The 15364-nt window shown below is 37.6% G+C and overlaps 1 long non-coding RNA gene across 1 annotated transcript in view; it reads right to left on the bottom strand.

Annotated features, from left to right (window-relative positions):
* The window catches only part of LOC115292064, a 40708-nt gene that overhangs the window by 14794 nt on the left and 10550 nt on the right, over positions 1 to 15364 (bottom strand). Inside the window, exon 2 of the long non-coding RNA XR_003908781.1 lies at positions 2003 to 2110. This is a non-coding gene — a long non-coding RNA (uncharacterized LOC115292064). The remainder of the gene's footprint in view (positions 1 to 2002; positions 2111 to 15364) is intronic.

The raw sequence follows: 15364 nt of genomic DNA on the forward strand, positions 1-15364 counted from the left end.
TAGCTAGTTCATAAAATTAATTTACCGGTAATTCTAGCTAAAGTGGGGTTATTACTTAGATATTATATTTGTTAATAGCATCTTTTGTCCAAGATATGAGTAATAAATAAAAAATAAGTATCATTTGAAATAATCATCTTTTAAAATCTATAAAATCAACTGATAACAATCGTTGCCTTTGAGAAGGGAAATTAGGTGGCTGAAAGACAAGAGTAAAGGCAGATTTACTTTTCATTCCATATCCCTTGTAGCTTTTGAATTTTATATCTGTACATAAAAATACCTATACAGTCTTTTGATGTGTCCAGCCTCACTTGATAAAAGTATGTTTCTCTGAGAGTTCAGGTCTATGCAGATGTGGCCTTCGCCTGTTAGGTCTACTTTATACCAAAGGGCACATAGAGATGATTTTCTAAGCTATTTCTCAGTATCAGCTAACCAGATGGACATTTCCCAAAATCTGTGTGATAAATGGATTATTTATTTTTCCCTGTTTTTCTAAACTTTCTATAATGCACATGGTCAGGGAAAGAACTCATAAATATTTGCCATGTATCCACTCCATGTATTCAACCAATTCTTAGTGAGGTATGTGTTTTCTAAAAATATGTAATGTGTTCTAGGAAATATAGAGCTACATTATAGGCAGAGAAAGCCCCTGGTTAGTCACCTCAATACTTTTTAATGGGGAATAGTATAAATAAGGTGTGATCCCCCCTTCCAGGTATTTATAGACAGATATATAGGAAAGCCCTCAATAGAACAGGATAATACAAAGCTCTATGTAACAAACATTGTGCTATCATATCAGGAAAGGTTTCACAGGAAACAACAACAACAACAGCACATATTTCAGCTAGGTTTTGAACAGTGGTTAGAATTTTAAAGAAGAAAAAGAGATGGGAAATGCATTTCAGGTTGAGCAGACAACTTGAGCAAAGGCATAAAACCATGCATATGTGTGGCAAATTTGGAAAAATGGTCACCATCTAGCAAGATAAGAATATAGTGTGCATGAATATACTTATGGGAGCAGGATGTCGAAAGGAACAGACTGTCTAAGTCATGTTGCCTGAGCCATGTGCTGGAAGACACTGAAAGTTTGTGAAAAGGAAGGAACAAGTTTCACTCATGTTTTAGGAAGACATTATATTTAGGCAGTGTGATAACATAAAAATCATAGGCTTTAAAATTAAGCAGACCTCAATTTGAATCTTATCTTGTACTCACTAGCAGTGTCATCTAGGACAAGTCCCCTCACTTCTCTGTTCTCAATTTTATCATGTCAGATGAGAGTTGATGAATGAAAGCCCTCAATACTTGCATGGCACACAGCAGAGGTTAAATAAATTATAGGTATTATTATTTATATGGCAATGTGGACAATGCATCAGCAAGGTAGGATACTGAATATATGGGGTAGTTCAGGGACTGAAATGTAATCTACGGGAGGTGATGAAGGCCCCAAATAAAGAATGACTGTAGGAGTAGGAATGGCAGAATATAAGATATCAGCATCTAGTGGGCAGAGGCCAACGATCCTACAATGTATTAGACAGCCATCAAAAACAAAGAATTATCTGGTCCAAAGATCAGTAGTGCCTTTGATGGAGAAACCCTATATTAATGGAAAGAGTTCAAAAAACAAGTTGAATGAATTTCCTCAAAATTTTTTAAAATTGGGGCTTTTTGGGTGGCTGTTGGTTAAACATCTGACTTCAGCTTAAGTCATGATCTCACGATTTGACTTCGGCTTAAGTCATGATCTCACGATTTGACTTCGGCTTACGTCATGATCTCATGGCTTGTGACTTGGAGCCCCTATCGGGTTTGCTGCTGTCAGTGCAGAACCCACTTTGGATCCTTTTTTCCCCTCGCTCTCTGCTCCTCCCCTGCTTGTTCTCCCTCTGCATCTCTCTCTTTCTCAAAAATAGAGATTTTTTAAAAAAATCTTTAAATTATAAACTATTTAAAACATATTTAAAATATAATAAATACCCACATTTGTCTTAACCGAAGCCTGGTTCCGGCGCGCTCGTCCCCGGCGTTCCGTGGTACCTGTTTGGTCCGCCCCGACTGGCAGGGCGGAGAAGCATTGGGGGTTCTTTTCCTGAGAGAGGGAGAGAAAGGGCAGGAAGGGGGACGCACAGAGAGTGAAGTCACAACACACGGAATCCGACCAAGCCTCTTCTTTTTTTAATTGAGAAAACACCCCATCTTGTAAAGGTTTCAAGGCGGGAAAACAAGGCAGCTGACCTAGGTCGGTTGCTAGGAAACAGGGTTAAGGGATTAAGACTGGAGTAAAAGAGGAACCAGACTAAAGTGTTTCAGCACAGCGCCTGAGGGGCCGATACCACCCTGCCTGCAGGCGGTTGAGCTTTGATCTTCTGGCTTCTCCTCTGACAGGGAGTGGCGCTCCCCTGCCTATTTTGCAACTCCCCTTAGGGAGTGACATATCCGGCTAGCAAATGGCCAAGCAGCTAAAATCTTTGCCGCTTCCCACACACATTTATTTACTAAATAAATTTACTTACTACTAAAATTTAAGACATATTCATCACATGGTTCATCCACAGCAAGGAGAAGGAGGTGGAACCATGAGTCTAGATAATTCTTGAGAAACACTCTTAGCCCTCTATAATTGAAGATGAGTTGTATCTGATGGAAGAGTACTTAATAATCTTCAGGTAAAGGTCCTTTTTCCCTCTTTCACAGAACTTTAAAATGGAAAGTTTCTGAAAGGAATAATTTAAGTGAAGAGTAACAGTTTTCTCTTTGGCTCATTAAGCAATTTAACGAATATCTTTAAGATAGCATAATATCTAGAAAAGGAAGAAAATTTGGCAGTATGCTATAAAGAAAACTCAACAAATGAAGCGTGACATTTCATGGGCACTTTGCTTAAATGCAAACCAACAGAAGAACCCAATCTAGTCTTACAAGACCCTCATAGCTCCATCAGAATGTGTCATTGGGGAAGGATTCAATCATAGCACAAGCATGCCCCCAAGTCTGTATATCCACTACATACATGATTTCTTCTATAAAGTGCCACAAACATAAATGATAAAAATTAAGTGACTCCTTCAGGCTTTCAGTGAACATTAACACTTGTGAGATAAGTACAGAAATATAGACAAGGGAGGTCAGACAGGGTTAAATACCAGCAAAGGGATCGGTGCTATAGTGAGGCCATAGCAAATTTGTAAGAACTATAGCAAATTCACAAGAGTCACTCTTGGGCAGGTAATACTACAAATATAAAATCTGCACATGCCAAGGATCCATGGTACAACTATTAAATTAAGAGTACCTACTCTTCTGTGGGTAGGCTCTCTTTGATCCATGTCTCCCTACCCAGTCAGATATTATATTTACATACGTATATATGATATGCATTTTTAATCCAAAAGAATCTAGCTGCCTTAAGCAAAATTTGTGTAGATTATTGTATGTCTGTGGTTTAACATGCTCCCGTAAAGCTCTAAAGCTATACTGTTCAACACATGCTGCATGTGTTTACTGAGCATGTGAACCAAGACTAATCTAAATTGTGATACGCTATGAATGTGAAAAACACATGGAACTTCAAAGACTTACTGCATAAAAAGGAAAATATCTCACTAATTTTATTATATTGTTACATCCTAAAATTATACTGTTTTGGATATCTTGGGTTGATAATTATATTATTAAAATCATCCTTCCATTTTTCTTTTTACTTTTTAAATGTAGCTCCTAGAAAACTTAAAATTAAATATGTGGCTTGCATTATATTCTATTAGTGCTAACCTACAACTTACACTATGAACCTAGCCATTTTTAGGATCAGATACATTCTAATTCAGACACACTAAGATAATATACATGGCATGGAACCAAACATTCAGACATCAGTTTTCCAGAGAAATATCTTTAGAATGTACACTCAACAAATGGCATTGTGTTAAATTACACTGTGCTAGGAGTTATCCTAGTTATGATAGAGGTTTTACCCAGGATGGAGTAGCTGTAGTCCTATTTTCTTGAGACGGGAACTGATGGAATCAATTATAAAAGGTATTATTTCTGAGGTGCCTGGGTGGCTCAGTTGGTTAAGCGTCCAACTTATAATTTTGGCTCAGGTCATGATCTCATGGTTGGTGGGATGGAGCACCCTGTGGGACTCTGCCCCTCCCCAACTTGCTTTCTCTCTCTCTCCCTCTCAAAATAAACAAGTAAATAAAAATTAAATAAACAAAGGTATTACTTCTGAGTATGTACATATATGCGATCACTGTGAGCAGAAAGAATGATTCTAAGAATTCCTAAGGCAAAATTCTTACTTGATTAGACATTTTTTGTAGGTAAATAATTAAATATAGAAAAAAGAAGCTATAATATCTATTATCTCAAAATTCATTGTGCCAAATTCCATGTTGAGAGATATTAATAAATGGATGGGAAAATAGTGTGTCAGAAAAGCATTTCAATCAAGGATGGATGTATTCATTATCTATCACTACATAACAATATAAGTTTAGTGGCTTAAAACAACATATATTTATTATTATCTTTTTTTTGTGAGTTAAGTATTGGAGTACAGCTTAACTGGGTCCTCTGTAAGATGCAATCAAGGTTGTTGGATAGGCCTGGATTTTCACCTGAGGTTCACCTTGGAAGCAGTCTGCTTCTACACCCATAGTTATTGACAGGATCTAACTCCTTCAGGATGCCAGATAGAGATCCTTAGTTTCTTGCTAGCTGTTGGCTGGAGGCTGCTGCCAATTCCTTTATAGTCCTCTCGTTAGGGAAGCTCACAACACAGCAGTTTGCAAAAGAGTCATCCAGCAAGATAGATATTACAACCTTAGTAAGTAATCACATCCATGGGGCACCTGGGTGTCTCAATCAGTTAAGTGACCAACTCTTGATTTCAGCTCAGATCATGATCTCATGGTTCGTGGGATGGAGCCCCATGTAGGACTCTGTACTGACAGTGAGGAGTCTGCCTGGGATTCTCTCTCTCCTTCTCTGTCTGCCCCTCCCCTGCTCATGTGAGCACATGTTCGTGCTCTCTTTCAATAATAAATAAAAATAAAAACTTAAAAAGAAGAAGTAATCACATCCATGTGACCAAGTACACCCGTCACCTTTATGTGTTCTACTCATTAGAAGTAAGTCACAGATCCCACCCACACAAGGGAAGGGGATTACCGAGGACATGAATACCAGAAAGTAGAGATCACCGGGCCTCCTTATAGTCTGCCCTACATAATAGGGAACTGGCTTAGGGAGAGGTACCACAGTGGTGCCCAAAGGAACTATAAGGACCATTTTAGTTATTTGTTTCAAATGATCTGGAAGAGAAGAAAAATAACAGAATTTCACAGTTTTCCAATGAAAATAATGTTCTAGATAGTGAGATGTCATGACATTGGGAACAATAAAGAAAGACTGATAAATAGAAATCACAAGCAGCAACATTAGCAACATCATTGGCAAGCTATATGTGGACTTACATCTGAGAACCAAGACACAGAAGCAATAACTAGAACAGTCTTGGGGTGTCTGGGTGGCTCAGTTGGTTACATGTCCACCTTCAGTGCAGGTCATGATCTCTGAGCTTGTAGATTCAAGTCCCACATTGGGCTCTGTACTGACACTTCAGAGCTTGGAGCCTGCTTTGGATTCTGTGTCTCCCTCCCTCTCTGCTCCTTCACTGCTTATGCTCTGTCTCTCTCTTCCAAAAATAAAAAGAATATATTTTTAAAAAATAACTAGCATAGTCTTGGTGGAACTCAAGAGTAAGACAAGGTGCTTCCCTTCAGGAGGGTCTGGTAATGCTGCCCAGAGGAGTTAGCAACAGTGGAGGAAAACATTCTGGTCAGCCCCACAGCAAGAGAGAAATGGGTGTGTGGTGAAGTTTCTCAGAGATTAAAAAAAACTTTCCAGTGAAAGGCCAGACAAGATAGGCAGACTCTGTGATTGCTTTAAAAGAGACGGGTGGGGCGGGGGTCCCTGGGTGGCTCAGTTGGTTAAGTGTCCAACTTCAGCTCAGGTCATAGTCTCGCAGTTTGTGGGTTCAAGCCCCATGTCAGGCTCTGTGCTGACAGCTCAGAGCCTGGAGCCTGCTTCAGATTCTGTCTCTATATCTCTCTGCCCCTCCCCTGCTCGCACTTTGTCTGTCTCTCCCTCAAAAATAAATAAACATAAAAAAATTTTTAAGAGAAAGATGAAAAGATATTTGTATTCAACTTAACAATACAGGGGTATTTGACTTGTACAAAACTGACTAGGCCATAGTATATGACTATCAAAGGTCAAAGAACATAAATAATTGATTTCTTACTGATTAATTATAGATACTCTTTAAACAAAACTCTTATGAGTTAAACTCTATTGTGTTTTGGTATCTACCCTCATTTGTTTTCAACAAATATTTATTGAGCAGTTATTGTGCTAAGAAATGCTCTAGGTTCTTGGAATAAAATGTGAAACAAAACAGGTGAGGTCTCTACTCTTGTGGAGATTATAGTAGTGTCAAAGATGAACAGTGAATGAATAATTGTGCAAGTAACCATATAATTATTACTGGTGACTCTTGTAAAGACCAAGAATAGAGTGCCTTGAGGAAAATACAACAGGGGAATCCAATCTAGCCTGTGGGATCAGGTTTAAAGGGAAAGTGACATTCAAACTGAGATCTGGAAGAGGGTTTCCCCACTATGAGGATAAGGCAGCAGAGGAAACAACACATACGAAGGTCCTGAGATGGGAAGGAGTTTGCGGGGTATGGAAGGAGGAAGGAGGGCCATATGGCTGGGGCAGAGTGAGCAAGAGCTCAGAATGACAGTAACAATTATGTAGGACATGGTAGACCATGTTAAGGATTTTTAAATTTTATCTTAAGGGCAATGAGAAACCACTTAAAGATTTTAAGCAGAGACTTGACTGGTATGGCTGCCCCTCCCCCAAGTCATGTATAGAATCCTAACCCCCTACAGATGATGGTTTTAGGAGGTAGGGACTTTGGGAGGTGATTGGATAATGAACCCTTCCGGATGGGATTAGTGCCTGTAGGAGAGACCCAGAGAGATGGCTAGCCCTTCAAATATGTGAGGGCACTGTGAGAACTTACCAGCTATGTACTAGGAAGAAGTCCTTCACCAGAATGCATCTTGATCTTGGACTTCTAGGATTCCAGAGCTGTGAGCTATAAATTTCTATTGTTTAAAAGCTAACCAGCCTGTGGTATTTTGCTACAGCAGCCACAACAGACCAAGGCAAATAACATAATGTGATCTCTCTTTAAACTGTCACTCTCATAGCTGTTGAGAACTGGATTGGAGAAGTGGCAAGTGTGGACATGAAATGCCCAGTGAGAAGGTTTTCACAATCATCCAGAGAGATACATTTGTAGCTTGGACTAGGGCAATGACAGTGGAGACTGAGAGAGGTAGGCAAATTCAACAAGTATTCTGAAAGTAGGAAGGTCCCTGAATGTGAAGTACACTTCACAAAAATATGGAATTTTCAAGCATGGCAACCATGTTTCCAGCACAAGCAACTAGACAGACAGAGCTATATTTTACTGATAAAAGGAACAACTAAATGGGAATAGATTTGAGGACAAATTCTAGAGGCTTCAGTTAAAAGATGCAAGACGCTCTTTTCTATTGCCTGTGGTGGTGGTAATAATCATAATAATTTTAAAAGATTGTACCAATTAGGTAACAATTGAACCACATGATTTTTGCTTTTCACTAGGACTTAAAAGTTAGTATTTGCTACAGAAGCAGACCATGATGTTACAGGGCAACCTTTGGACTTTTTCTACAATTTATTTCTGAATACAAGTGCAAATGACAGTCTTAGTTTGGCAGTGTTCTCCATAATCAGCTCTAGCAAGTTAGTACTAAATAAACTAAACAAACCAAGCATCCCTAGTTTCCCTTATGGATAGTAGCTACAATAAAGTAAAACCTTTCAAACTAGAACCAATTCTTTCAGAGTTTGTTTGTATGACACAAATTAGAATCGTCAATGACCAAACATTGCAATTCTGAATATAACAAAATAACATCTCTGAGCTTTTGTCCAGTTATCTGAGAATAGCAAGTAACTATTTCTCTAAGAAAGGATAAAGCATATTCTGCCAACATTATTATGTTTCATTATGGTGTCCTGATTGTGAATGTATCTTCTGTATTAACATTTTATAAAATTGATTCCTTCAAGTGTTTTACTGTTCCGTGTTGGTTGGCCTCTCAAGCCAAACATTTTGAGGCTAGTAGAAATGGTGCTATGTCTTATCCAACTTTGAGTCAGAGTTCATATTCAATTAATGTTTACTGGATAAAGAAATGAATGTTTATTGTGTGGATTATAAAATGTAATTAAGATCAATAATGGCTGTAAAAATGCAGAAATATGACAGTGTTAAGTGAAATACGGCAGAAGAAAATAACTTGAATCACACTAATGAAATATTGGGCTCTGGGATATCAAATACAACCAAAAAATAATCTAGAACTTAAATAACTTTCTAATAGAAAATATCTATTCTATATTCTCTCTAGGATTGTCGCTTAATGCAATGAACTGTAAAAGGAGGCTATATTTACCATAAGTTAGAAATGTAGTTTTCAGTTATCAAAGTTAAGCAGGTATTTACTATGAAAAGATAAGGAATTTCTTATGTGAAAAAAAAATGTATATCAAAGAGCAATGAATGCAGGTGCCTGGGTGGCTCAGTTGGTTAAGCATCTGACTTCAACTCAGGTCATGATCTTATGGTTCATGAGTTTGAGCCCCATATTGGGCTCTCTGCTGCTAGCCCAGAGCCCACTTCATATCCTCAGCTTCCCTCACCCTCTTCCCCTCCCCCAGTCACTCTCTCTCAAAAATAAATAAACTTAAAAAAAAAGAAAAAGTGGTGATAAAAAGACAGACATTTATAATTTGCTTATAAAAATGGATTTATCTTTAATACAACTATCTCTTTGAAAATTATGAAGGTAACAATTACTTTAAACAGTCATTCAGATTCTATAACACTGAGGGAGAGGGAATATTCCAAACCATAAATTAAAATGAAATTGTTTTTTTTTTAATTTTTTAATGTTTTATTTATTTTTGAGAGAGAGAGAGAGAGCATGAACAGGGGAGGGTCAGAGAGAGAGGGAAACAGAATCTGAAGACAGGCTCCAGGCTCATGAGCTAGCCGTTAGCACAGAGCCTGATGCGGGGCTTGAACCCACAAACCGTGAGACCAAAGCCAGACGCTCAACTGACTGAGCCACCCAGGTGCCCCAAAATGAAATTGTTTCAAATATCTGATGCATGTTTCATTTATTGACATTTATTTCCATAGTTTGGTTTCTTTAGCATGGTTAAACTGTAACCTGCCCGGTTCCTCTTCAGTGATCCACAACAGGGCATTCTAATTTGTATTGTGCAATCATTTGTAAAGCGTGGATCGCTTCCACGTTATGGTATCAAGAATAAATTGGACTCTTCAAAATTCAAATCTCACTTTAATCAAATATTTTGATTGCACCCCATCAAAGTTTATGTTAAAGCTGCTAACAAAAAATAAAATGGGTTGAGTCAAATATTTTCATTTCTTAACCTCCACGCTCCAATGAATGTGCCATGAGCAGCGAAAATGGTTTTTTTTTGTTGGGTTTTTTTTTTGTTTGTTTTTAAGAAAAAGGGCAGAGAATTGGACAGATCATGAAAGGATTCAGTCACTGGGCAAGAAAGAACTGGCTGCATTAAGCTGTGAGGTTAAGGTGCTAGGAAACAACACAGGCACAAGTCACCTGGAGTTCAGGGTCCAAATTTGCACCGGAAATGAGCCCCAGATAAAGTGGTTAATGTTATCTGTGCTCATCTGTGGTTCAGTTGTACTAGTAAATTAATATACTATGAACAGTGGTCAAAGAGGTCTTAGTTCACCTTCATTTCCTTTCTTAGTGAGGAAGACCCACTTAGAGATCCAAAGACCAGATCTGAAATTGTTTTAGAGAAGTCCTAGCACGTCCATGTTCTTCAAAATCTGGTTAAAACGTTTTCTTTCTCCTTCAACTCTATGTCGGTTCAAAGAAACGACACCTGTTGTGAAGAACTTAAAAATAACTTACTGACAAAGCCATGCCTTTTCCTTTAAGATTTTTCAGCATGCATTTAACTTGATGTTTTATGTAAACAAATTTGGGGTTTGGAAAATTTTCCAGGATTATCTATCTAGAATACATAACTTTTGCACATAGTGCAAATCTCTCTCCAGTTCACCTTATTATTTCATATTTGTGGTTTTCAGTTAGGGCAGGATGGACTTGACCTGGGTACTCTTAGTTTGGAAAATCTACCACAGGGATTTGAATATATTCAGTCTGTATACATCTCCAGTATACTCTTTACACACATGCACACACGTCAAGATCTATATCACTAATACAATAGACGTATTCTATTTCATTATAGTGCCTTCTCATGGTAGAACAACTCATCCACCAGTGGGACAGATTTTATCAAGCTCCATTTTCTTGGATTGTATTAGGAGAGCAATACTCATATTCAATTCATTTCTAAAATTGCACATGGTCTCACACCCTGAGAATAACTGTTCTAAGTTTACCATTCAATTCTTCTGCTAACAGCATCCTTTTCCTAAACATATTCTTCACACCTTTATGGTGGCAAAATTCCAATTCATAATAAGGTATTACAAAGGATTGCTCAAATAAATTTTAAGTGAGTTTTTATATAATGTCTCCATACTATGTTGTGATGTTTGCTGCCATTTATTAATTCACATTGCTGCCATTTTTATGGTTCTGGTTTAAAAAAAAATGTATTCACTTTACACAAAATTGCATGCATTTAATGTAGTTAGGCACCACAGTTTTTGGATTGAAACCACAGGGCATAAGATTGAAATTCTAATTCCCTATTGATGCAGCCACAATACAATAAAACAAAAGGTTCATATTTTATTTAAAATAATAATTTATACTAGAATTACTCAACATTTATTATTTAAAAATATTTTAAGGCCACTTTTGAAAGTAAATACATTTCACACCTTTATTAATAAACTTGGAGGCAGCTGCCCTAGGAACCCTGGGCTGGGTCCCAAGTGCAGGAGCCCTGGAGCCAGGGTCCAGAGTAGAAATTTCCACTCTGCTACTTTAATTTTGAATTCCTTTTTGAGGTTTTGTCACTTCATTTTTGAATTCTCATTTATTTTGCTCTATCATTTCTTATATAATTTTCTTCATGTGGTTTAACATCATATTGAACTAAAACAGTGCTTTGGACCTGCTTTTTGAGTCTGCCTTCCTGGTAAGCTTTTATTGTCTATAAGGCTGCTATTTTACTCCTTATTCTTTTTTCTTATAACTTCATCTGGTGTCAGATCGTGATATTTTTTATTGCTCATTTTTATGTGAATTTAGTTTTCCTGAACCTTAAGAAGGACGACTTGTTCAGATAGCATTTGTAACTTTGATAAAAATAGGGCAGTTTGCTTTTTGAGGTTTACTGAGTGTTTCCCTTTCCCACATTAGTCTAAACCTTCTCTTTGGTTCCTCACTGTCCCCATCCAGCTGAATTTTGACTGTGCTTGCAGCCATCTTTCCTCAGCATGACACCCTAGTCTCCAGGTAAAAAACGGGTCAGTTTTGAGAGTTCTTGGCTTAAACCACTCTAGGTCCTATATGTCTTCCCTTGAGATCCTCAAGTTTCCCAACCACCCACTAGCTGCATGACCTTAGACAAATTGTTCTTATCTCTCTATGCCTCCTCTTCCTCACTTGTAAAATGGAAAAAATAATAGCCTAATGAGTTTTCATTCAAGGTGGTTAAAACACAGTTTAACAGGGGCGCCTGGGTGGCTCAGTTGGCTAAGCCTCCGACTTTGGCTCAGGTCAGATCTTACGGTCGTGGGTTCCAGCCCAGCGTCAGGCTCTGTAATGACAGCTCAGAGCCTGTTTCCAGTTTTGTATCTCCTTCTCTCTCTGCCCCTCCCCCTCTCATGCTCTGTCTTCTCTCTGTATGAAAGATAAATAAAACATTAAAAATTAAAAAAGAACACAGTTTGACAGGCTGTGATGACTTTTTGAATGTTTGTTTAATAAGTAAAATACACATCTGCACCTTCTTTATGAACTTTACCTTTAAGTTGTAGAAACTCTCAGGTCAATCAATGACAACTATCGAAAATCCTTGGTGCCTCAAGGCATCCACTCACGTGATAACCATAGTTAAAGCTTTGGTTTACCTGGTTAACATATCTCACACTATTCTGGTTTTAATAAAAAAATTTCAAGAGAAAACAATACCACTTAGGGTTGTCCTACTAGGAACACAATTGCCCTTGTCTCCAGAATTTACTCATTTCTCATATCTACTTCATTTTTTCCCCTCCTTTGACTCTCTAGAACTAAGACGTCACTCTATTTGTTTATAATCAAATAGGACTTCTTCTTCTTCCTTTTTTTTTCAAATAGGACTTCTTAATACCTGGTACCATTAGCAAATGTGGTAATCTTTTTAGAAAGGTCCTAAGAAGACTTTTCCTAAAAGTCCAGAGCATTAATAAAAGAGTTCTGAAATTTTCATTTTTTATAGCTTATGATTTACTGCTTCAAATTTCTATTATTTACAGTCAGTGCACCACTTCTTTAACCTGTTGGATCTTATTTTTTCCTTTTTAAGCAACTCTGCTTTAAAAAATACAAATATCAGGGGCGCCTGGGTGGCTCAGTCAGTTGAGGCTCCGACTTCGGCTCAGGTCAGATCTCACTCACACTCGTGGGTTTGAGCCCCGCGTCAGGCTCTGTGCTGACAGCTAGCTCAGAGCCTGGAGCCTGCTTCCGGTTCTGTGTCTCCTCTCTCTGTCCCTCCCCCTCTCATGCTCTGTCTCTCTCTGTCTCAAAAATAAATAAAACATTAAAAAAAAATACAAATATCAAAAAAAGCTAACTAACCAGGTTTTTGAAATTCAGGTTGCCAAAAAGTTTTTTTTTTTTATATCAGCTTAGACTAGGAAAATATGATGAACCAAAAAAGTGTGTGTGGTTGGGGGAACTCATGACAACTAAATATAATGTGTGACCCTGGTTTGAATCCTGAACTGGAAATTTTTTTCCTTCTTTTTCTATAAAGAAAAATTATTGGAAAATTAATGAAATTTATAAGATGTGTAAAACTAATTTCATGTCAATTTTCCTGAATTAGATAAACAACTGTGATTCTATAAAAGAATGAACCCAAAACCTCTGGGGTAAATAGGCATCATGCGTATAACTTATTTTCAAATAAGTCAGAGAGAGAGCGAGGATGTCAAAGCGAATATGGTAAAACGTGAACATTTGAGGAATCTGGGAATGAAAATTCTATGTACTAGTCTCTTACATCTTTAGTGAAAGTCTGAAACTATTTTAAAATAAAAAAGTGTTTTAAAAGTTGGGGAGGTTAACAGCAGAAAGACAGCAAGGTCAATGTCCTGAGGGTTTGTTTGAGCACTTACAACATCCTTGAAGATTACACAAAATCTTTATTTTGAAAGAAAAGGTGGGACTTTAGAGTGCCTCAAATATTTGGCTAGGGAGACCCCTACCAAATCTCTTCATAAAGGTACTCACTTTGATAGGTACACTGATGTTTGATTCAATAAACTTTCATCCCATATTAGCAAACTCAATGAAATCCTATTGAGCTAATCATTCAGGTTCATGCCATTAGAAATACCGGCACTACCAGATTGGCAGAGGTGAAGCTAAATTATTATGCTAGCATGTGGGGTAACCATGGTGCTTGTAATCGTTGGTGGGATTTAGACTGATATAAATTAGTGCAATCTTTTGAGGAACAATCAGGTAGTATGTATCACATTTTAAATGTTCATACCCCTTGGAGGTGGGGGGAGTAGGAGGGGGGTGGCACTCAGTTGGTTAAGTGTCTGATTTGGGCTTAGTTCATGATCTCATGGTTTGTGAGTTCAAGCCCCACATGGGGCTCTGTGCTGACAACTCAGAGCCTAGAGCTTGCTTGGGAATCTCTGTCTCCCACTCTCTCTCTCTGTCCCTCCCACACTCTCTCTCTCAAAAGGAAAAAAATACCTTACCCTTTGACTTAGCAGTTCTTTTAGAAATCTATCCTAGAGAATAGTGGGGCAAGTGAAAAAAGATGTATACTCAAGGATGTTCACTCTGTCATAGCAAAGAACAAGAGACATATATGTCCATCAGTAGGAAGTTAAAATAAATTATGGTTGATACATACAGTATTCTTCAGTACAGCATTCTATACTGAAAACAGTATTCTTCAGCATATCCCTAACATATTAAATGAAAAAGCAAAACTAGTATGTATAGTATTTTTCTATGTATATTTACATTACTTATTTACATTTGAAATAGAAATATTTTATAGGTCTTTTTATGTTTTAGATTAAAGGAATACATGCTAAAATGAATTGTGGGTAGGTAGGTATTTAGAAGAATACCTGCCATTATCCATAGCAGACTATATAATTTGCAAAGCCCAGAGCAAAATGACAATGTGGAACCACTTGTTAAAAAATCAAAAATTTCAAGATAGTGACAGCTGAGCATTCAAGTGCCCTTCCTGGGAGACTCTTTAAGCTGCATGCCCTTGAAGCTGACCTTGGCTATAAGCTATGCTTTCCACTTAGATATATGCTACACTCTTCTATCCATTACACTGTATGGTATCCACTAAGATATACACTACACTAGTGGTAATATATGGATAGGTGGTTGGAGATATACACGTTGTCTATCTCTGCCCAACCCCACTCCTGTCGTTATTTTGGGTATTGTAATAAGAGCAGCACTTCGTGATAAGGGCAATCCAAAGTGTGTTTAAATTATACCTTTTAAGAGCTAGCACATTAAGGGCGCTGAGGTGAAGAATGTGCCAGTGTACCCCTTGGATCACTTCACATGCCACAAGAGTGCCTCCAAGAGGACTAGCAGAGATTCAATGAGACAGGGATGTGCAGCTCTCAAAAGAGATTTTTGTGGCAAGTTTTAATTACTTTTAATGAGGTTCTAGGATAATGACTATCAGGACAGATACATGATAAATGTTAGGCAATTTGTTTCCTTTTTTCACGTGGCAAGAATTATAAGAAAAAAATAAGAACAAAAATATAATAGTAATTTCCGATTTCTAGGAATTAAATAGCTTTCCTAGGCCATCCATGTATGGATATTTTTCTACAGCTATAAATAGTTCTGTGATATCCTTGAATTTACCAAATAATATTACAAATTATTAGTTGACTTGATATGTCTACAAGTTAAATGCTTCCTCTGATGCTTCTATTTATAAGTAAAACTAAGAACCT

Source organism: Suricata suricatta, chromosome 5 (assembly GCF_006229205.1).
Source record: "Suricata suricatta isolate VVHF042 chromosome 5, meerkat_22Aug2017_6uvM2_HiC, whole genome shotgun sequence".
NCBI classification, from domain to species: domain Eukaryota; kingdom Metazoa; phylum Chordata; class Mammalia; order Carnivora; family Herpestidae; genus Suricata; species Suricata suricatta.